A 21,997-nucleotide genomic window follows, 5' to 3' on the forward strand; every position below is an offset into this window, starting at 1 on the left:
CCCCAGCAAGGTCAGTCCTGCATGAGAAATCAAATCACAGGTGAAAAAATGGGAAGTAGAAAACAAGAACTTGGTCTGTGGTCACTACAGCACAGATGGGTATGAGAGAGGGGAATGAGCACCTGCATGTCCCTGCCTGGAGGTTTCTGAGCCTGAAACCAGGTCTACCTGTTCTGGCAGGGCATCTTTTCACCTTGTTCATCAAGGACAGATGGAAGAGGGGCTTTTTTCCTCTAAATCAGCAAAGGAGTTCACATCCAGCTTAAGGGACAATAAGCACATGTGCTTGAACCTCTGCTAGGAATGATGGCCCAGCTGTTCCCAAGGTCACTTTTACATCTGTGGCAAGGAACTCCCACCTGGCCTGTGCCTAAGCAGCACTGCAGTTACTGCAGATTTCAGATTGATCCTCAGAGGGGAATTTAGTGAAGTGTCTGCTGATCCCATGGATTTCATACCTGACCTCCATAGTGCAAAGGCTGAAGGTATTGCCTAATCTCTCCCTAGCTAGTATTTACTGAAAAATAAAAAATTGCACAGGCATCCTCTCAGGCCTCTCCTGATACCACAGCTCATAGCTGTTTATTTTGTTATTGCCAGCAACCTTCTTATACCTTCCTGGAAACCATAGTCAATTATTTGTTCAGACAAAGTGCTTCACCTTCTGTGATCTTTGCATCAGTGCCTGGTGCCTGGTTTGTCAGGGATTGATGCCCAGACCCTCCCAGGACCAGTGATAGCTCGAGTGGAGTGATGACCCAGTCCATGAACAAGCCCCTTACACATCCCTCAGAGAATCTGTCAAGGATCACAAGCCAGAGCTTAGCAGCCCAGCAGATCTCAAAGCAATCAACTCAGGCAAATAGGATGTCTCTGTTTGATGGAAGGGCATGGGGACGAAGATACACACCTCCAAAGGCCTTCAGGTACCTAATGGGCTCTGAAACCAGAGCCACACCACTACCCAGCTACAGAAGTGAGGCCAGATGTTGGCTGTCCTTGTTGCCTCCTGGTTACACGTCATTTCCTCAGTGGCTGTAACCCACTAATCCCTGCTACTGAGGGAGTGTGATAACGCTTCCTCCATGCAAGGTGAAAACCTTGAAAACTTCTTAGACCTCTGATTTTGATCACTATCAGCATCTTCCTGCACCCTCTCATAGACCCCACAGCTTGCTGGCAGTGCTCCCCTTTCAAGACCATCCTGTGCTACCTGTATCTCTGGTCACTCCCACAGTGCACGGCTCAGTGTTGTTTTGCACGAGTTCCCGCTCCCAGAGTCTCTGTGATTCTGTGTTTTCAATGATGTCCAATTTCCTCCCCCTTATACTGATTTGTGATTCTAAAATTAGCCAAGATTCACAGCTTCCCTTTAGGCTTCTTGGAGGTATAATCTTATCCATGGCTGAGAAAAACTAATAAACCTCCTCAGCCTCAGTGTTATGACACTGCCTTTACCCAGCTGTAGCTCCAAACAGGAATTGGCCATTCATTTCATACCATGTTTCTGACACTTCAGCACACATTGCTAATTCTCCTTTTTTTTTTTTTTTTTCACGTGACACAAGTACATCTCTTTTCTACACTAAAATGTGGATTTCGGGAAAAAAAATTAAAAATTAACTGTGTTTGGCCTGAAAAGACAAAAAATGGTTGAGGTTCACAATTCCATCACCAAGTAGAAAACTGCAGCCCTCCACAATTCCCCTGCCCTGGCACAACAGCAAAACCTCCCACACTGCTCCTCCCGGGCTTTATCTGCCCCCTCCCATTCCAAGTGCCTGACTCCTCCGGCATTTCTGCCCAACTCCCACATTACAGGCGACCCCGACCTTTCCACACTGTCCTCATCTGCTCCCAGGAAAAAGGCAAGACTCTCCTTTCCCCTTCAGAAAGCAAAGCCTCCACCTCCAGTCCTGATGGTCTGCAAAGAGCCAAGCCCTGGAGCTCCAGGGCATGCAGAACACCACGGTCTCCAGACTGGGTACTCCGAGCATCCAGGGCATACAGAATTCTTCTGACCTCCTCTAATCAAAAATCATTTACCTCATCTCCCTCTAACCATCAGAAGTTTTCCTCAAAAAAACCCACACCCAAGACCTATCAAGCGTACAAGTTTGGAGATCATCCTTTTAAAACAGAGGTAAGACATCCACACAGGGACCTGCACCAGCTTTAATCTACCTCTCTCAGTAAGCAGACCGCCCCATAGCCAAGCCACCAGATCACACACTTTATCAGGCCTGTGTTCTGTGGGCAGTGCCCTGCTGTGGTCTTTGCAGCTCACTTGGCCAGTGTTAGATGATGAAAGCTGACCAGTGTGGACACACATATCCACACACTGCTGTATGGGTGTATGGTGGCTCCCCAAGGGTCCAAGGCAGCCCCCTTGCAGGGGGGAGGCTTCAGCTGCCTTGCTTGATCAGGGATCAGACCATACCCCCAGTGAGCTGCAAACCTGCCAGCTGCAAAGGGCTTCTCTGCACTCAGATACAGAAAGGATGGTGCACAAAGCATCTTTGCAGACCTTCAGAACAAAACCCAGCACCCAACTAATAAGCTTTGCATGGGTATCTCCAGCAGGAGCTATCTGTAAAATAGCAGCTGGAAATAGAAATATTTCCAGCCAGAGGGCTGAAGGCAGCTATTGCCATCCTGCTTATTATCAAGCTCCTTCAGCACAAAGAGACTGTGGTAGCTGCATGCCCCTAATTGTTTTAATTTTGATGAGGTAAAAGAAAATTGATCTTTGCCTTCCTTCTCTGAAGTCTGTAGGAAGCTGAGCTCAGTGCAGGAGCAGCTTTTACTTCTTCACTTATGAGTAATGCAAGTTTGAACTCAGTTCTCAGAACACATGTTTTACCAGCTAGGAGCTGCTAGACTCTAGTTATTCTTAGCCCTCAAGCCACTGTGATAGAAAGCTAAATGAAAGTGATTTCCAACAAAAATACGTACTGAAATGAAAATATTTACCATACAGCTTCCAGAAATGAGAAAAGGTTCTTCATTTGCAGGGCAAAAAACATGCTGGTTCTATAAGAAACCACTTCAAGGCTGATGTTTACTTGTCTGGACTTTCTGTAGTGAAAGATGAGTGTAAGGCTTTTCATAAGGGTCTCTATCTCCATCCTCCCATCTGGGAGCTCCTCTATACATTTGATGGGAAATTCACAGACCAAGTGAAACAGCTGCACCAGAGCTGTGTGATCCCAATGCAGAGGAGCTACCATGGTCCAGCCCTGCATCTACACACTGCATCTACAGGGAGGACATGGAAAGAAGTCAAACAAGTAAATCTCATACCCAGCATGTGAGGTAGGACAGATCTGCTGTCCAGACTTGGTAGTGTCTTGTACTGGTTCAGTGGAAAGAGGCCCTCTTCTAGCAAAGCTGTTGATTCAGGTTGGAAATTGAACCATCCCTTCCCCATTCATTTCCAGCTTCATTCATAGAGCTGGAAAATGGAGCTCAGCACCTACACACTTCCCCAGCTTTTGTCTTACAAATTTGTCAGATAATGCCAAGCTGAAGCTTTTGGGCTCATCTTTTCAAAAGCTAATGACAGATTTAAAGACCAGTTTTCTTAAGCCCTGCACAGGTTTCTTAAGAAATGAAAGAAAACTATAGTGAGTATAATAAAAGATCTCTGTCCCTGCATGTGTCACACTGCTTACATCATTAGAGCATTACATCCACAGCAGTACTTGGCCACATGAATATTTAGGGAGTCCACAGCAGCTTTTAGCAGCACAGACAGGATCTTTGCCTGACTTTTACAGGATGGCCTTTAGGATTCAGGTCTTCTGCTCTAGGAAAGAGTTACGGGTCTGCAGCCAAGAACAGCCAGCACTGCTGTGGTTTGTAGGATCTGCACTGTGTGACTAAGAGCTACAACATGGACTGCCACTCCTTAAGATTTGTCAGCCTGAAATGAGCCACCTTTAGTGTTTATTCCCACCACTCCAAGAAGTCTTGTTGGGAGAAGCAAGATCCAGTGCTGCCAGCCCACTTGCAGTCCCTTAGCAAGTGTGGGCCCTCTGAAACCTGTGTGAGAGCCAGTTGCAGAAAGGCACCACTGGAAATGCCTTTCCAGCTTTCCCTCTTGGGCCAACTTGTGCTGCAAACAAGACAAGGGGCAAAGTTCCCCAGTCTCTAAAGACACACTTCTCCCTCCTGTTTCCACCAGCTTCAAGTCCTCTCTGGTCCCTGTCTGCTACTCAGAGAGCACGTAATATTTTATGAAAATATCAGGAGAGCCAGACCCATAGATCTTCATTGCATCTGCACTAAATTGGGCACATGAGCACCAGCGCTGCTTTGGCTTAGATAAAAGCCATGTGCAAGGACTCAGCCTTCATCCTGAGCCTGGCCTTTTGGGCAGAGCACCGATTTGTCCAGCCTGAAGCAATTTACTGCACAGTGCCAAGGCCACCAGCATGATTTTCACCCTTTATCAAAACAGGCAAAGAGAAAGGCGATTTACTGTGAATGAAGCAAGCAGGAGGCAGCACAGCCTGCTCCTAGCAGGGAAATAGCTGCCAGGCAGGGCATTGAAGGTTTGCCATCAAGTAAGGGGTAGGGTATGCCCTGCCCTGTCTTGATGCAACCCTCACAAGCCTTGTGACTCAGAGGTTCCCGGTGAATCACCGCTCCCATTCTGGTTTCCTCCTGAAACCGAAAGCAGAATTTGCTGCCGGCTGACGGCAATGTTAAGTAACAGCCTGCCCCGTGCTGGCTCGGCTGCCCCGTCCCACAAACACGGGATGGAGAGGTGGCAAAGTCCCACCTCGCTGCCGGAGGGGACACAGCAGTCCACACACGGCCAGGAACACAGGCAGGCAGGTCCTTCGAGAAGGGTCCTGGGGCTAAATATGCTGCTTTCTGAGGTTAGCACAACCCCTGGGGCTAACCTGGGGCTCAGTGCAGCTGCTGTGTGGCTGGAAGGAGGGAAAAGTTTATTCTGAAAGCAGAAGCTCATCTCAATGAGATGCAGAGAGCTTTTGGTCCTTCTTACTCCATCCTACTGCTAAACCTGGCTCTGAGCCTCAGCCCCAGCTCCACCATTCAGATCTTAATTAAATTAAACTTGAAACTACTTTTTTCTTCAAGCAGTTTTCTGATGAGTAACCGAGTGATGTGACTGAGTCAGAAGCAACAAATCTTTGTGTGTGGAGAACAAGCTATGGAAACTCCCTGTCACATCAGCTTTGTGACTGCTGTCTTCAGATGTTTCCAAAAAAAGGAGACTCTCAGTAGCACAATTAGCTCAAAACCTGCCAGTAGCAGGGGATAAATGTTTTGAAAATGTTAACAAGTGATTAAATGGTACTTTAATTGCAAAGAACAGAAGAACTGCACACAGGGAGGCGGACTGGTTTGCCTCATCCTGTGGTACATAATCCCATGGAGATCTGAGTTCTCTTGCAGACTCTGTTGCCATCTTTCTCTGTAACCTCGGAAAAGTCAGAATTTCAAGGTCTGGCACCAACGTGAAGGTCATTTTTTAAAAGAAGCTTGGCACCCATCTTACAGCTTTACAGCTCTTCACAGTTTGCAGAGGAGAACATTTACTGTGGGACCACAAATATCCTGTTTTAGACAGCATGCTCAGGCAGTAAGGACATGGCCTTCTAATTCCAATACTTTTCTAATCCTCATGCAGTTTACAGACTTTCTGATCTACAGCTTGTATTGGATCTTTGTGACTAATAGCTCCTGTGGAATTTTCTCCCTTGAACTTCTCTAACCATTTCTGAAGCCCTTTATTCTTCTGCGTCTATACCAGAACAGTGATCTCTACATGCCAGACTGTGTAAAGAAATACTTTCTTTTAAAAAAAAAACCAAAAAACTGGAATATTGAGGAAGGAAAAAAATTCATTTTATGACCCTGAGTTCTCATTTTGGGGAAAAAACTGAATAATTTTTTTCTCTGATCACATTCTCTATTACACTTATGACTCTGTAGCATCATCCACAGACCTTTCCCATCATCTCTCATCCTAGTTAGTAAAGAGTCTTCTCATTAGAAGTGGTCCCATTCCTTTCACTAGTCTTGTCATCTTTCTCCACATTCTTTCCACTTCAGCTTAATTTTTGCTTATGAGCAAGGGAGCTAAGAACTAGTTACACTGCTCTGGGTGTGCAGCATCCAAGACATGAGTGCAAAACATAGTAGTTTTTTAAGGTTTTTTCTTTTGTGCTCTTTTCCTTTTTCAACAATACCTAACATCTGATTTGACATTTTCCACTGCTGAACATCGTGCTGATATTTTCATTGAGTTATAGAAAATTGAGTTATAGAGTCTAAGCTCTTCCTTCTTAGTGGCAATAGCTAATTTTAGACCTCAGTGCTATGCCTGTTGTTTTCCTAAGTACACAAATTGCATCCATTATTCCACCATTCAGCCAATTACCATTTCAAGATCCCTCTGCTAATCTTTACTTTCAGGTTTAATTTTTATTGTTCCCAGTAAACTGTGTCATCAGGAACTGTTGTCACTTCCTTATTCACTTATCTTCTAGATCTATCAATACGCAGAAAAGCAACCCAAGATGTATCACTTTAGCAGTCTATTCCATTCGTCCTCAGTTGTGAAAACTTTTTTCTTCATATGCTTTAACCAGTTATTAATCCATGGAAGTGGCTTTCCCTTATAGCCTGGTTGATGGATACTTTTATATTTGCCCCTTTGACAACTAATTTAATCCTCTATTATTCCTTTCAAACAGTTTTTCAAGGACAGTCAGAAGTTTTTCATGTAGTTCTCCCATATCTCCTCTACACCCATACAGAGGGAATTGGCTGTTGAGTTCTCCAGAATACCTGACCCTTCATCACCGTGTTTCTTCACAATATTTGAGGAATGCAAATACTAAAAATAATAATCATTTTTTTAAGTCAACTTATAAGAATAGATGCTGACAGTAGGCAACTGTTGAAGCATTTAGAGGCAATGCCATGTACTGAGTCACATATGTCATCAGCTCTCCTGCTGGAACAGATCTCTGTGTTCTTGGCCTTAATACTGAAAGACAAACAAAGATTTTTTGCATTATTAGAAAATGTTTATCTGTTGTGATGCCATGTGATGTGCATAAGAGGCAAGTCATTCATGCTAAGCTGTGACAACTACCATTGCAAAAAATCTTGCTTAATCATAGAATCACAGAAAGTTAGGGGCTGGAAGGGACCTCTAAAAATAACTTTGTCCAACCCCCCTGCCAGAGCAGGGTCATCTATAGGTGGTCACACAGGAATGTGTCCAGGTGGGCTTTGAATGTCTCCAGGGAAGGAGGCTCCACAACCCCCTTGGGCAGCCTGTGCCAGTGCTCTGTCACCGTCACAGTGAAAAAATTCTTCCTCATATTTATATGGAACCACCTGTGCTCCAGTTTATAACCATTGCCCCATTATCAGTCACCCCTGAGAAAAGCTTGACTCCATCTTCCTGGCACTCACCCCTTACATATTTATAAACATTGATGAGGTCACTCCTAATGCTGATTGATGTAGTCAGTGAGCTCAAAATATCCAAGTAAAAATTGTTTCCCCCAGACTTTCACTCTGGTTGCTGTGTTCTACAGTTACAACCAATTTTATTAGCAAAGACTCAAATGTTTACATTGCAAACATGCTGTGTCTTGAGCCAGTGGTTTTCTGTTTCCAGTACAATAACCCAAATTTTCCTTTCATTAGGAGCATGAACTGATGCAAACACAAAATGAACTGAGCAAATATGTTACAACCCCACAATACTTTATGAACAGCTTACAAAAATTTGGCATTAATCTGCACATTGCCACTGCTTCACATGCTTAAGCAAATGCTACTATTCAAATGTTGGAGCATCTCTGGCATTTAAGGATAGGTTTGAGAAGGAGTATCTTCCTCCTTTGTCACATGAGAAACAAAAGTGCAGGGGGTTAGTATATACATTTATCATAGCATGGACCTCAAGTTACCTGTAAGACCCAAATTCTTCCTGGGCTGTTCATGTGCTGGCCAGGAATACAGCCAAGAAAAAGTCCTGAGAAGAAACAGAAGTTACAGGGTTAGAAGAGAGAAGTGATGAAGCAGTTCAGCATCAATAAAGAATTTTCCTCTAACAGGTGGTGAAATCTTTTGGGTCTTTGATATTTGACTTGAAATTAAAACTCTTTGGTCTCAGTGGCAAGTGGCAAGTTTGACCAGGAGAAGGCAGAGACACAAAACAAGCATTTCCTTGAAACCAGAATGGTAATGAGAAACAGGCTGACAATATCCTAACAGTGGATCAACCATGGCCTTAGTTATTCACGGCCAAGCATGATGTATTCATGTACAATAGCCAAATTATCAAATATTCCAAGCTATTGTTGAGTAGAGATTATGGAGTCAGCCTTTGTTCTGCTGTATTTACCAGCTGTGAAAGAGAGCCTTTGTATGGGAAAATGGCCTGCTGTTTGTATCAGTTCCCCTCCCCCAAATTTCTCCAAAAGACACACTAGGTCTAAGTCTCTCTCTCACAAAGGCTCTCTGTCTGGGTGCCTTTGCTTAGAACACAGATTTTATTTATCAAAACTGTGCATGAAATTTGTGGACATGTTGATACTTAACATGCAGAACGTGCTGCTTCTTGGCAAGCTAGGATGGGGGGAATAGTGATGATCCTAAAAGAGAAGGAACCATGCCTTGCCCTGACATGGTCCTTTCACTCTTCCACCAACTCAGGTAACCTAGCCAAGTCAGTGCTGGCTTAGAACCAAACTGTCTCTGGAAACAAAAAAATCCATGTCTTGCCCAAAGACAGAAGATCTGGAGAAGAACTGAGATAGTCTTTTGCAGACACATCATTTTAACCAGTCTTTTGCTAAGTCACTGAGTTAAGATTTTGCAGATTTTGTTTCCAAGAATGGATAGTGACCACCAGGCTGGTGGTGGAGAGCTACCTGTGAGGAAGAGGCTGGAAGAAAGTCCAAAAACATAAGACAAGCTGTACTGCACTACAGTGAAGTTCCACCCAACTGGCCCTACATTTAGTCACTGTAAGTGATAAAACCAGAGGCCTCACACTTGCTAGTCCTGTTTAAGTACAGCATATGATGATACCCTCCCACAACACCTCCTCAGCATTTTTCAGCTTAGGAACTTCTAAAGCTGCAAGTTTTAGCTAAGTAGCCCTTGGTCTATTTTTCTTCCATTAATGTGTCTTCAGTGATCTTTAATGTTCATAACTTCCTGCATCAAGGAGTTTCACAGCTTGGTGTCATGTTGTGTGAGGAACCTTCTCTTGTTATTTGCCTTGAACCTTTCTTCTACATCTTTTCCCAGAGGTTCTCAATTCTTTTCTTGGAAAAAGGCACTAAATAACTGCATTGTGTTTTGCTGGATCTAACCACAATGTCCAAAAACTTGTAGGGCCCAAGCCTGTAGTGAAATGAGGCAACGAGGTGCCACTAATTACCAGGTAGTGCGCATGAGCTTGTGTTAAGCCCACCTGTGCCTGATTAGGGCGGGCCCCACCTGTGCATGAGCAGGACTGGGGGCCAATAAAAGGTGAGCTTCCAAACACGGGCTCAGCTCATTCCTGAGCAAGCCAGTAGAGAGGTCAGTTGCTTCTGGAGCAATAGCACTGAGCCAGGCTGCCCAATCCTGAGGCAACAGACTTAGGGCACTTTTTGTGCACCTCTGCTGGAACACCTGTCGGACCTTGGAGCGCCATGCCCTAAGAGAGGTTTGTCTTGCTACATAAGCCTTTGCAAAAATCCTTTCCCAGAAACCTAATGTTATTTTTGCCATATCTGTGTGTCCCGTATTCTGGGGAGGGCAAAAAGGTAAAAACTGTGATGTTAATATAGTAATTTTGCTATAAACGTTCCCTGTAATATGCATCTTAAGTTGGTTGGTCTTCCTTCCTGTGGAATGGTCACCCAAAGGGTAATCGAGGGAGTTTCCATTATAAGAGACAGTCAAACCTACATAGCCCATGAACCATCACCTTCTTTCTCAAAGTGTATGAAATGCACCAGGCACACAGGATGTGAAGGGAGAAAGGAAGATTCCAGTGGCCCCCAACCAAGGCATGAGCCTGATGTATCCAAGGGAGTAGCAGGGAACCAAAGGAGAGGTGACCTCTCCAAATGTACCCATCCCCATGTTATGAGGGCAACTGTCCCTGAGCACAACACAGAATGGGAGGGCAAGGCTGTATGTACATCACAGTCTGTCTTTGTTCCTTCAGGCTACAGAAAGATTAAGTAAAAAGGAAAGAGAATTAAGGATCAAATCCCTTTGTGATCAATTAAATTGTCTTTTTCTATTGCAGACAAACCTTTCCTCAAATGCTTTTCATAAAGCAATGAAGCTTCCTTTAAAATCAGACTAGAATTTCTGGCCTTTCATCTCCTGGCAGAGATATCACATATACAACCATTAAAAACCTGTCCCCAATGCCGGTGTAAATGTGTTCATTTCTTATTAACACCCATTTGTTCTTCTGCCAGTATTGTTCACACATTAGAATAGGAGAGATGATTTTGTTCCTAAGTGGCACTGGCATCTTTCTTGAAATACTGACATCTTTCTTGAAATACTCAGAGATGATACCATCCCCTCTTGACCCTCATTTTGTTGTCTTATATATCAGCCCAAGTCTTCTAATGCTGTAAAGCACCAGTAGCATTCCCCTTCCACTTTAAATTCACCATTCTGAGAACTATCAGGAATTACTCACAGCATTTCAAAGGATGCTCCCAGATCAATTAGTATCTGTGGGGACCTGAACTCAAGCAAGCCAGACATACAAGCAGAAGGCTTTTCTGCCAGAGCTGGAAATGGTTCCAAGCTCTGGCAGAATGAGAAATCTTTACACTGTCTGGACATGTAATAGGGGCAGAGAGCCACACATCACTGTAACCCCAGTTTGTCTGACGTGCATTCCACCAGTGAATGGGACACCTGGATGAATGCTCAGAGTTTGTAACCGGTTCCCTTATCCATGGCAAGTGCAGCAAGTGTGGCTTTCCTGCAGCTGTGCAGTAATGGAAGATCTCTATCTAAAACCCAACTAATTGGTAGGAAGAGGAATGCCTGCACTAACATTCATGTCTTGGACATTCCTGAGCTCTACTGCAGCCCTGCCTTGCTGTCATAAGCCCGGAATAAATGTTTCAGCCCTCCTGAGGGGTCGGGCACAACTGCAGATAAAATATCAGGAACCTGGATGTGGATCCCAGGACAACAAAAAGAAAAGGTTCAGAAGAAAAAAACCGATCCACATTTTAGTGTAGGTAGTGAGAGCACAGAGCAATATGAGTTACAGGTGATTTAGAAGCAGCTTGTTCCACTGAAAAAGTGGCTTTGTAAGGGCTCAGTCCAGCCAAGGCAACAATCTCTTGTCAAAACCTCATCTTCCAGCTGCACTTGTTTCTTTCACAGAATCACAGAATTGTCACAGGACCTCTAAAATCATCGTGTCCAACTGTCAACACCCCTCCTGCCCCAAATAAAATACATTTATCAATAGCTTTATTGCCCACTAGAGCATGTCCTGAAGTACCTTTACATTCCTTTCACTGTAGGATCAAGCAACCAAGGGCCAGCACGAGGGTGCTGCTGAACAAAAATAAATTTGCCACCAACTCTTTTCCATGAACTAAAGCAAAAAAAGTGGCGAGCTGTGGGTTAGAAGAGCAAAAGTTTCTCATGATGTAACGTTTGGCCTGTGTGGTGGACTTCTGTTCACACGTTTTTTATATAATTGGCAGTGATAGGACCAAACAGACATAGCAATATGGATAGACACTCAACAGCAGCTTCAGTGGTCCCCTCCAGGCAGGCAGATGAAAAGCCTAGGGAGATCTGAGCCTGATTTTAGAGGGTGCAAGGTCTTTGGGTGCAAAAGCAGTGCAGATGAAGGTTCAGGGAAGCAAACCAGCTCCTGCATGCCCTTGGCCACATCATGTGTGCATACAGCTCTGGACACACATGCACAATGTGGCTTTATTCCAACAAAGGGGCACTTGTGTGTTCACTGTTCACCCCCGCACTTATTTCTGCTTTGGTCAAAAGGGATTTTAGTGGAAACGCTGGGAATTTATACAGTGTTTCATTTTCTCTTTGCCTTGTCTTAGCTGAGCTTTGCTCCTCACTCCCACATGATGGTGAGAGCCTTCATAGACCAGCAGTTATAATTTATCTTCCATAAACCAACTCTGCTCATGTACCAGGGCTACCCCAGGATGAAAAGGGAACAGACAAAAGGAGAAGAAAAGCAGAATCAAGTGAGACTTGAGTTCCCTCTTCTTCTTCATGCACCAAAGTAGCAAAAAAATGTACTAAAGGGATAAAGGCTAAAGCAAAACCAGCAGCAGCAGCAAGAGACAGTTACTATTTCCTAAATAACAGAGTGCTTTCAAAGAAGAAAGATTCCAGGGTACACATTCATTTTTTCGTGTTGGGTAGATTTGTAAAACAAATTATGTACCCACCTGAGTATTACATAACACACCGAACACAAACATTTATTTTGAGTAAAAGAATAACTGAGCCATTCTGGGTAACTGCCATCCCGGGGAGATGCAGTCTTGCCATTTCTCTCCTCTTCCACTAAAAACAGAGGAGTATTTTACGAGCAAACAGTAAAACCTCGGATCTTATTTTCCAATTTGAAGCCTCAGAGATGTTTAGTCTTGTGTTCATACCCTGTAACTATCCTCCAGTTTCCTACAGTCACACTCTGGTTTCAGCTTGGCTCTCACTGCCTTGCAGCAGCCCATTGCAAGACACTTTAGCATGGCTTTTACGTCAGCTTTCCCCCTCTCCCCCACCCACGATTCTCCCTGCCATATTTTCTCTCCGGATGGTGAAACTGAGTGGCTCTTCCTGAAACCCGAATCGAATCTGGCCCCTCATACCTATCGATGACGGCACTCCTGACCCAAGAGGGGAAACAAACTTCTCCACCAAACTCTCCCCACTTGGCTGCTATTATTTGGGCTTAATTCCACCATTTCACTGCTCATCTGCAGAGCTGTTGCATTTTGGTGAAGGTAAAGGCATCCTTTCCCTCTTTTCACAGATAAAGTGAAGCACTTTAAACTCAGAAACCAGGTTGCAGTCTCTGATCGCCTGGGCAGCTTCTCCCCAAGTTCGTGATTCTCCTCCCACCTCCCAGCACCGGTCTGTGGGTTCAAGCCCCGTTGCTGGACAGAGGGGAACCCCAGGCCGGGCTCGGGGGCCACACGCCGGGGCTGTAAGACCCCTCTTGCCAGGGCAGGCGGCAGCGCTTGCCTCCAGGATGCCCACTGCCGACAGGAGGAAGGAGGATCAGTCCCGGAGAGGGGGGTCAGGACCCTCGGGAACGGCGAGGAGGAAGCATCACGTTGGGTCTGGGGAGGGCCCTTCCTCCGCCGAGGCTCTGCCAGGGTGATCCCGGGGGAGGTGGATCGGGGCTGCCTTCGCGGATATCCCCGAGCAGGGCGCCGGGGCGGGGGTGGCAGGACAGGGGCTGGACCTGGGGCGAGAGAAACTTCCCTGGCAGGGCCGGTCCGGCCCGGACCCCCCGCCCCGCCGCACCGCCCGCGCTCCGCCCCGGAACCGGGGCGCGGCTGCCGCGGGCGGGCAGAGCCCGGCGGCTGCTGGCGGTGGCGGCGGCGGAGGGTGGGTGCCCGCCGTGCCTCGCCTGGCCAAGCCTCGCCAAGCCTCGCCGCCCCCCACTCCTTAGGAAGCCGCTGCGGTAAGGCTGAGCCCCGCCGGGGGAGATGGCGGGAGCGGGGTGCTCTCGGTAGGGAGAAGTTGGGCTGAATCCCCAGCCATCTGGGGTTGCAGCAGAGGTGGGCATCCTCCCTCCGGCTCAGCCCCGGTCCCAGCCGGTGAGACGAGACCTGGTGGGTATCACGGGAGGGAGGTCCCCCGCAGGCTGCTCGGAGGTGTTGCTCGGCGCTGCAGTGAGCGGCAGGAACGATAAGTGCTCAAGGCCAGGTTGGATGGGACTTGGGGTAACCTGGTGTAGTGGGAAGTATCCTTGCTCATGCGGGGGGGTTCGAACTGGGTTTATCTTTAAGGTCGCTTCCAGCCCAAACCATTCTGTGATTGTATGACTGCAGGTGCGACGGTCGGGGGAGGTGGGTGGGACCTTGGCTGGACAGCAGGTGTGACAGTACAGCCCATGGCTGGGACGCGGTCCCCGCTGCCGGTGTGACAGCACATTGCCGGGGGGAGGATGAGGTAGGGTGGCGGCGGGTCAGTCCGGATTGCAGATGCAACGAAGCAGCAAATCGGTGGGATGAGGTCCTGACTGCAACTGCAAAGATAGAAGATACAGGAGGGAGCTGGTCCCGATGGCAGTTGTGAAGCTACCACCTAGAGGCTGGATGTGGTTTTTGGATCTCAGGTGCTACCACGCGGTGTTTAGGTGTGACACGTTCCTGACTGCGGTTGCCATGTTATGATATGTAGGGACGATGTCGTCCAGATTGCAGGTGTGACAGTGTGATGGGCAGGCGGGATGTGCTCCTGCTGTGCCTGAGTGTGACCCTGAATCAAACAGGATATAGCTTAGGGCAGCTGTATCTGCTCCAGGGGTTGGGCCAGTTTCAGGCTTTTATTTTGACAGATCCTGTTAACCAGTGTATTCTGCATGAAGTCTCCCAAGTCCTGCCTGGGTTTACTCACATACTTGTCTCGTGCCTCATCCTCCCTTTTGCTCAATAGTTCTGCAACGATGAAGTGGCTTCTTGCAAAATCAGCACCCGGAGCTGAATTCCAGAGCTTGGGGGTGGGGAAGGAGTGCTCAAATACACTAATCTAAAGAGAAATAGCCTAAAACAGTGCTCATGGTCCTCCCTCCCCACGCTGTGAACTCTACATCATTTTCCTTGGATTCCTAAGGCTGGGGAGTTTTTCTGGCTAAACTTACTGGCTGCAAAACACATCAGGCTCCCTGGTGGGGAAACTTTTGGCCTAAGTCAGTTAGAAATAGAAGCTGAAGTGAGCAGAGTTACAGTAAGGTTGCAGTGGTTTTACAGAACTTGTTCAGAATTTGAACTGTCTGGTCGTTAATCTCATTTCTCTTCCATCCACTTCAGCTTGTTTTTCCACTACAGACAGGAGCCGTAGCTGCCAATTTTGTGGGCAGAGTGGGGATCGCAGGAATCTATGAGCATATGGGATTTTTTTTTTTTTTTTGTCCTGTTATAAGTTAATAATCCCATTCTAGGCTGTTGTCCAAGAATTTTGCTACAAAAATGCAAGCAGTGTACAAGACCCATTGTGTAAAAGATAATCTAAATGTAGGACAGGAAGGGACCTGGCAGGTCAGCAAATCTGAGCACTGAATGATATTATGCCTTATTGCACACCGCTGTAATTCATTTGTTCCCAGTCTCTTGGGAAGAGGAAGTTTCAGAACTTTACTAAACTGATATTATTTTTTTCCCCAATATAGAGCTTTATCTTACTTTGTGTTTGCACTATGATTGCTTAGTAGTCCTGGTTTGATGCTTTTCTCTCTAATCAGTATGACATAGCAGTTGCATGCTTCTCTCATCTCTATGCAATGCCAAACAAACTGGGACTTGCCATCTGCTTTCATGAAGCAGACTCCAGCTTCTGCTGGTCCCCAGCAGTCCTGCACTGGGCTTCTCATTCTCTGAATTCCCTCTGGATGAGCAGAGCTCTGAGGTCTGACTGGTGCCTCCTTTGACACCTCACCTGGAAATAAATACCTCACCTGATAGGTATTACACATTAGCCCCCTCCTGGGACTCCCTCTGTCCTATGGTGAGAGTGGGAAATTGGGATTTTCATCCCCAGGTTTGTGCCTGACTTCTGTTTTCTGCTGTCGGATCTGATTTTACTCTAAATGTCTTATTAGGTCCCATTTTTCTCATCTATCCCCATGCTCTGGGGTTGTGTGGTATTCTCTGAGCTTTCTCCCACTTTCTTTGTTGTGAAGAGAGATGTCAAGTATGGTGAGGTCTCCCTCACTTTTATTACTGACCCCTGCCAAACCTTCCCCTTCTGTGCTACTGGCTGTCCTGTCTTTTTGGGTCTGTCCCCTGGTTATTTTGAATTTTCATCTTTAGTGACTTAACTCACGGCTTCACTGTGAGTTGCTGAGCAAGTGGCTGCACTTCAAATATATCAAAAGCTGAACTCTACCCCTTTCTTATGTGCCAGGTATGCTGGATAGGTTTCCCAGAGCAACTGGGTAGAAAATTGTTCTTATCAAGGCAAACTAAAATGCATTTTGTTCCTCTTTCCCCCCGTTTACTTCCATGTCTTCTATTTTTTTTTCCCCTGCAACAATTATTCTGTTGATGAGAGATTTTTAATCCCACCATTGTACCATAACCAGCCATGAGTAGAAGATGAGAGTAATTTGGCAGCGGGTGGCAACACAATGCCATAGATTAGGGAGTGAACAATATTTATAGAGCTGAAATGGTTGGGGGAACTTCAGTCAAACTCACTGCTCATATCTGAGTTCAGATTTAACTCCCAGTTGAATATCCTTGCTCTTAATATTTGCAGTAAGGTCTATCAATGGTGATTCAGAGGAAGTACCACCCGCTGAATCAACAAAATCAGCTCCTAAGATCAGCCAGTGGTATTGAACAAATCCAGCTCTTTTTGGTGCAAAATACTGCAGTTGGTAACTGCAGTCAAACACATCCCAAGGGGTTATCCCTGTTCCATTTGTTAATGTTGTACGTGGCATTTTATCTAACTAGGTGAAAAATACCTACATGTTTTGCAGAAGGTAGATAGAGCCCTGTAGTGTGAAACCCCTGGTGTTTGGTGCAGGAGGGAGGCTCAAGAATGACTACGTGCTCCTGACCTAATATATTATAATCCCCTTGGTATTATCAACCAAACTCAGGTTTATTCCAGTATTTCTCAGTGTCGTATGTGCAGCAGCTTATCATACAGTGCTTGTGAGTGTTGTGCTGCAGAGGCTGCCTTCATCTCCCAGTGGACAGAAAAAGCTCTGAGAGATCCTAGTGCTACAGTAGGGGTGAGAGAACAACCTGGATTGTAATTACACAGAGAGCCCTGGGGTCCCGTGCTGTCAAACAAGGTGCTAAGAGCAAATCTGGAAGGGGAAAAAAGTTCAGATTTTGAGCCTTGGCTTTCTCCTTGTAACAGAGGATGGCATTGTGGTAGATCTCATGGGGCACTGTCACAGCATCCCAGTTGTTCCAGTTCTACAGGCATACAAACTGAATGCAAGATGGGAATGCTTCAAAAAAAGGACAGCATCTCAGTGCTGCTGAGGATCCTTGTCAAGGGGAAGTTTCATCTGGTTCCTTTTTCCTAGCAAAAAATAACTGGTGAGCAATGCCCCAGCTTTATGACTGCTACCAGATGTTGTCAGTGGTAGATGAGGAGCCAATTTTATGCAACTGAATGTTGCACAAATAAGAAGAGGGTGTGTGGAGCTCATGAGCCCCTGAGTCATAGGCTGGCATCTACAAGAATGGCTGTAGTTAAAAGTGAGTGATTGTACAGTGGCAGATGAACATTTGTTGCCTTTTTGTCAACCTTTCTCTTCACATCTGCAGAAGGCAGGAGAGGGTCTAACAGCATGACAGTTTTTCCATTTGATATAAAGAACAAGTATTGTTCACAGATTCAGACGTTTCTACTAGTTTGATACCTGAGTTGACATTTCAAAGTGCTGGGAATGCTGAAGCCACAGATCAATGAACTTCTTAAGCAAGCAGTGGTGTTTGCAAGAAGCTTTGTAGCAGTTTAAGGTGTATTTCAAGGTTCTCTGGGGAACTTGCTGAGCTGATAAAAGAGACTGGGCAAAGCCAGGAGGAGGAGGATTGAAGGCCAGTGGATGAAAGTCACTCAACTGACTTCAGAACGTTTAAACACCCAGAATGTTTAAACACCTTTATTCAGAAGGGATATTAATCCAGCTCTACATCCAATAAATAAATAAAAAAAAAAAGGTAATAAAGAGCTGTCAAATGTTGTGGTTAGTGGGGTGCAGTGGTTATGGTAGGTGTCACCAGGTGGTGCTATTTTTTTTCACTCCCCGTCTGGTTTTCTTACCATGACCATTATTTTGCCTCAGCTCAGGGATACATGGTGTTAATTTGGTGGAATCTAAGGGCCTGGGATGAATTTTCTCTTGACCATTAGAGTCTGTTCCATAAGAGTCTGTTGTACAGTTGCCCTCCATCACCCCTTGGTGCTAGGAGGACTTGCCCAAAAGGGACAAGAGAGAAACTCCAGTTGATACGTTGCATAGGTGCTCATGTAGTACCTGCAGGTTCAGAAACACTGATTTCTTCCCACTTCTGACTTGCCAAGCCTTCTGCCCCTGCTGCTCCCAAGTTGATGGTTAATGCTGAAAGGGCAGCACCACTAAGGACAGCAAGCCTCCTCAAGACTGCGTTGGTCTCCACTTTTCCAGCTGGGAGAGCTGAGTCACATTTTAACAAGCAAGGACAGCAGAGGAATTTGGAGATCACTCCAGGAAAGTGTGGGAAAGGAGGCACCCTGGAACCATAAAACCTCTAAATTTAGTTCTAGTTTAAAATGGAAAATGTTGGTGATTTTGCCCTGATGGAGGTCAGATGAATTTAGAGAGTCACAGGTCTGCTCCTTCCCCATCTGCTCTTCAGCCCTGTCCCTGTACCAGGGGCTGCCTGGCAAGGTTGGTCCTTGCTGGGGACACATCCCCTCTGCAACCTGCCCTGGCAGACGAAGGGGACAAAAGTGGGAAGCAGCAGGAGCCCCAGGCTTCAGCAGAGCCTCTTCCCCTTCTCCAGTTCAGTGAATGAGGATGGCATCACATCTATGCATTTACAAACTGATGAACGGCTGAGTATAAATGTAGCTAAAGTAACTTTGTTACCCTCCACTCTGTCAGTTAAATTGCATTATTTTTAATGAGGCAGCTATCTCTCTGGTCCTTCTGTTGTGCTGGTTTCCCCTGGCTGTCTGCTTCTCCTCCATCCTGCTTTTCTGCCAAGCCCTTGCATGGCCTTTCCTGAAAGCAGCAGGTAAGCCACAGCATTATTTTCCAACAGAGATCCCAGGTGGAAACAGAAGTTCCCGGAGTACCAGGTAGCAGCTTTTTGTGAGCTGTGGTTTTCTTCCCAAGCCTGCTAAAAAACCAAGTGGTGGCAAATCAGGTCTCTTCCATCAGCTTTGGGGCTTCACTCCTTTTGCTGCCTATGGCTGTGGACCCTGGGCAGCTGCCCCTGCTGCCTTGGCTCTGCGAGTAAAACTTCCTCCTGCCCCAGAAACAGCCACAATCTCCTCCTTTGTGCATTTCTAGCTCAGAAAAGGCTGATTCATTCTCTGAAGCAGATTAATCGCTTCTGCTATTAAAACAAAAAACAAACAAACAAGAAAACACCCAAAACAAAAAAACACAAAGCAAACAAACAAATAAACAAACAAAAACCCAAAACCAAAACAAAAAAAAAGCAACCAAAAAAAAGAAAACCCCAAAACAAGCTGAAACAATGAAACCCTTTGGATTTGTTAGGCTTTACTTTCAGCTGCATGTACAATGCAGTTAATCAAATGTGCTCTGAGCAAGAGCAAAAAAGTTCAAATGGAAAAAGAATCAGTGGGTTATGGTATTTACCTGGCACTTCAGTAGTGGGCTCTGCAGTTTTAGGAAGTATTTGTGAATGTGTCTTGTTGACTTATATGACAAGTGATGCAAATTTGAGCCCACCCTGAAGGTGCACTGGGGAACAAGTATTTACATTCCCTGATACATTTTATAACTTGTTTCCTTTCTGGTTTCCATCATGTTTATGTGGCACCGGGCTCCCTGGTAGCTTGCATCCAAAGCCTGGCTGAGCTACTCCCATTTCTTCATTGGAAAGCTGCTTTCCAGCCTGCTTGGCTCTGCTTGCTTGTTTATGCACTGACTGTAGTTCCACATTTCAGAACAAGCTGTCCAATATTCATGAGTTATTTTGTATTTAGTCCCGAGGTTTCTTGTATAAGCCTGGGGATAAATTTTGAGTTCTCTTATTTCCATTACTGGAAATGGACTGGACCCTAGCAACCATTACCAAGCCTTAAATATGACCTCTATTTACCTAGAAGAAAGGTGGAGGGACTATCACATAGTTAAATGGATTTACAAGCTTGTATATCCCAAAACCCTGTTCTGATAACACCTGGAAGAAAGTGTTAAAGAAAGCCATATGTGTAGAGATGAAACATTTATTAAATTATATCCTAATATTAGTTGTATGTTTATTTATCAGATAAATATAGTGATTTTCCTCTTGAAAATCAGTGACAGCCACATGCTCAGCAGGCATAAAGCAGTGCAGCTGTTTGGACTGCACAGACCTGAGGATGTGACTGAAGAATTGATTTATTTGCAAAGAAAAAAACCCAGTATCAACCACTCATTTTTAAAGTAATTTAAATTACTTTGCAGGAAAAACCAAAAGAGATCAAAGTATTGGTATAAGAAACCCTGAATGTAAGTTAGACCTATGTATAGTAAATTTATTTTGTCCCAGCATGAGTCTTTCCCATCAGAAACCTCTGGCTGGTTGGACCATATTTAAATCCTTCCAGATGAATTCCAAAACTGATGTTGAACAGGAACGATAGTATCTAAGAGGACAACTTTAGATCCTCTTGAAACTGCTGGACCAAGTACTGTAGCAAAGTGCAAGGTTAAGCCAGCCATTGTTCTTCAGTTACTGCATTATAAATAAGGACTTAAAATCTTTCACCCAGAAGCAGAGAAAATAGTCTGAAGGCATCATTAGAGTGGATTAGTTTTGAAATCATGCTAAGCCACTCTTCTGAAAGAATTTATTTTAAATGGCTCAAATGCTTAATTTCTTGAATTAGCTGCTGAGCGTGGTCTCCAGTTCTTCTTTATATTCAAACTCACAGAAAAGTACCTAGCAGTATCTGGGTCTGCTCACCTTAGAGTGTGCAATATATACTTTGCCTATGCCATTTGGAATCCTGGCTATACTTGCCCTTATCTGAACAAAAATGTTCAGGATGTTTGCTCTTGGGCTGTTGACCAGGTGAGATACCAGCCACTGTGATTCATCAGTGGTTGGATGGAAAACTGATCTTGATAGGAGTGAGTTGTGTTTGCAGCCTGTTTGGAGAACAGCTGGAAAAATACTGGCTCTTATGTACCATTTTGGTGTCTCAGTGGCTCTTTTTCAGTAGGGACATCCATATACATTAATATGGATCTGGGCAGCTCTTTGGCTTAGTCATGCCTACAACCCTTTCCCCTAAGGACCTCCTGCATCATACTGGTTTTTAGGGAAGAGCTATCCCCTGGTTGAAGATTTTCACCTTTTTTCAAGTGAGGAGGGTTTGTGGATGTGCTAGAGCAGTATGGCTAAAACCTGCATAGGACCTGCCTGCCTCTCCCTTTAGGGCAGGGCTCAGAAAGTCTTTTTTCTATAATCACATCTTCTCACTACTTGTGGGTGTGCAAGGGAGCAGAGTTCAGCTGCCTCTGCAGCCCTCATCCTGGCAGTGCCTCAGTGGTTCCCCTGTAGCCCTAGCATGGGTGTAATACCTGTATGCAGGATAAACTGAATAAATATTGGGCTCTTCACTCAGCCTGTGCTTAGGAGCACATAGATCTTTAGAAACCCATGCACAGGTCTGTGCCCTTTGCTCTGGGTAGAACTGCTGGCACAGAGATTTTGGCAGAAAATTTTATTGTCACCTGTCCAAAGAAAACACTGAGTTCCCCACAGCTAATGGTTTAATCTCTCCAACTGGAAGCACCCTCCCCAAAACAGGATGATTTTGTTGCAGAAGCTTCCTAGTAGAAGAGACTTGTGGAGTGAATGCTTTGGATGTTTAAAGCAGATTGACATTATTAAATACAAAGTTTCCAGAAATACTGAAATATGCTAGCAGCAGCAGGGTCCTTTCATTTCATTATCTGAAGAATCCATTAGATAACGACTACTTCAGAAGCCTTTTTTTTTTAAATTTTTTTTTTCCATCCTGATAGCATCATCTAAAGTGAATT

The 21,997-nt window shown here is 45.3% G+C and overlaps 1 protein-coding gene across 4 annotated transcripts in view; it reads left to right on the forward strand.

Moving 5' to 3' along the window:
• The first annotated feature begins 13,589 nt into the window (after nucleotides 1–13,589).
• INF2 (inverted formin, FH2 and WH2 domain containing) overlaps nucleotides 13,590–21,997 on the forward strand; it is a 39,671-nt gene continuing 31,263 nt past the window's right edge. For 2 of the 4 annotated variants that reach the window (XM_030452004.1, XM_030452007.1), the window contains exon 1: nucleotides 13,612–13,717. The gene's annotated coding sequence lies outside the window, so the exon portion shown is untranslated. Of the gene's footprint in view, nucleotides 13,718–21,997 lie in introns of all 4 variants that reach the window. The other 2 variants (XM_030452006.1, XM_030452005.1) reach the window with 2 other exon arrangements.

The sequence above is a fragment of the Calypte anna genome, chromosome 5A (assembly GCF_003957555.1).
Source record: "Calypte anna isolate BGI_N300 chromosome 5A, bCalAnn1_v1.p, whole genome shotgun sequence".
Lineage (NCBI taxonomy): Eukaryota > Metazoa > Chordata > Aves > Apodiformes > Trochilidae > Calypte > Calypte anna.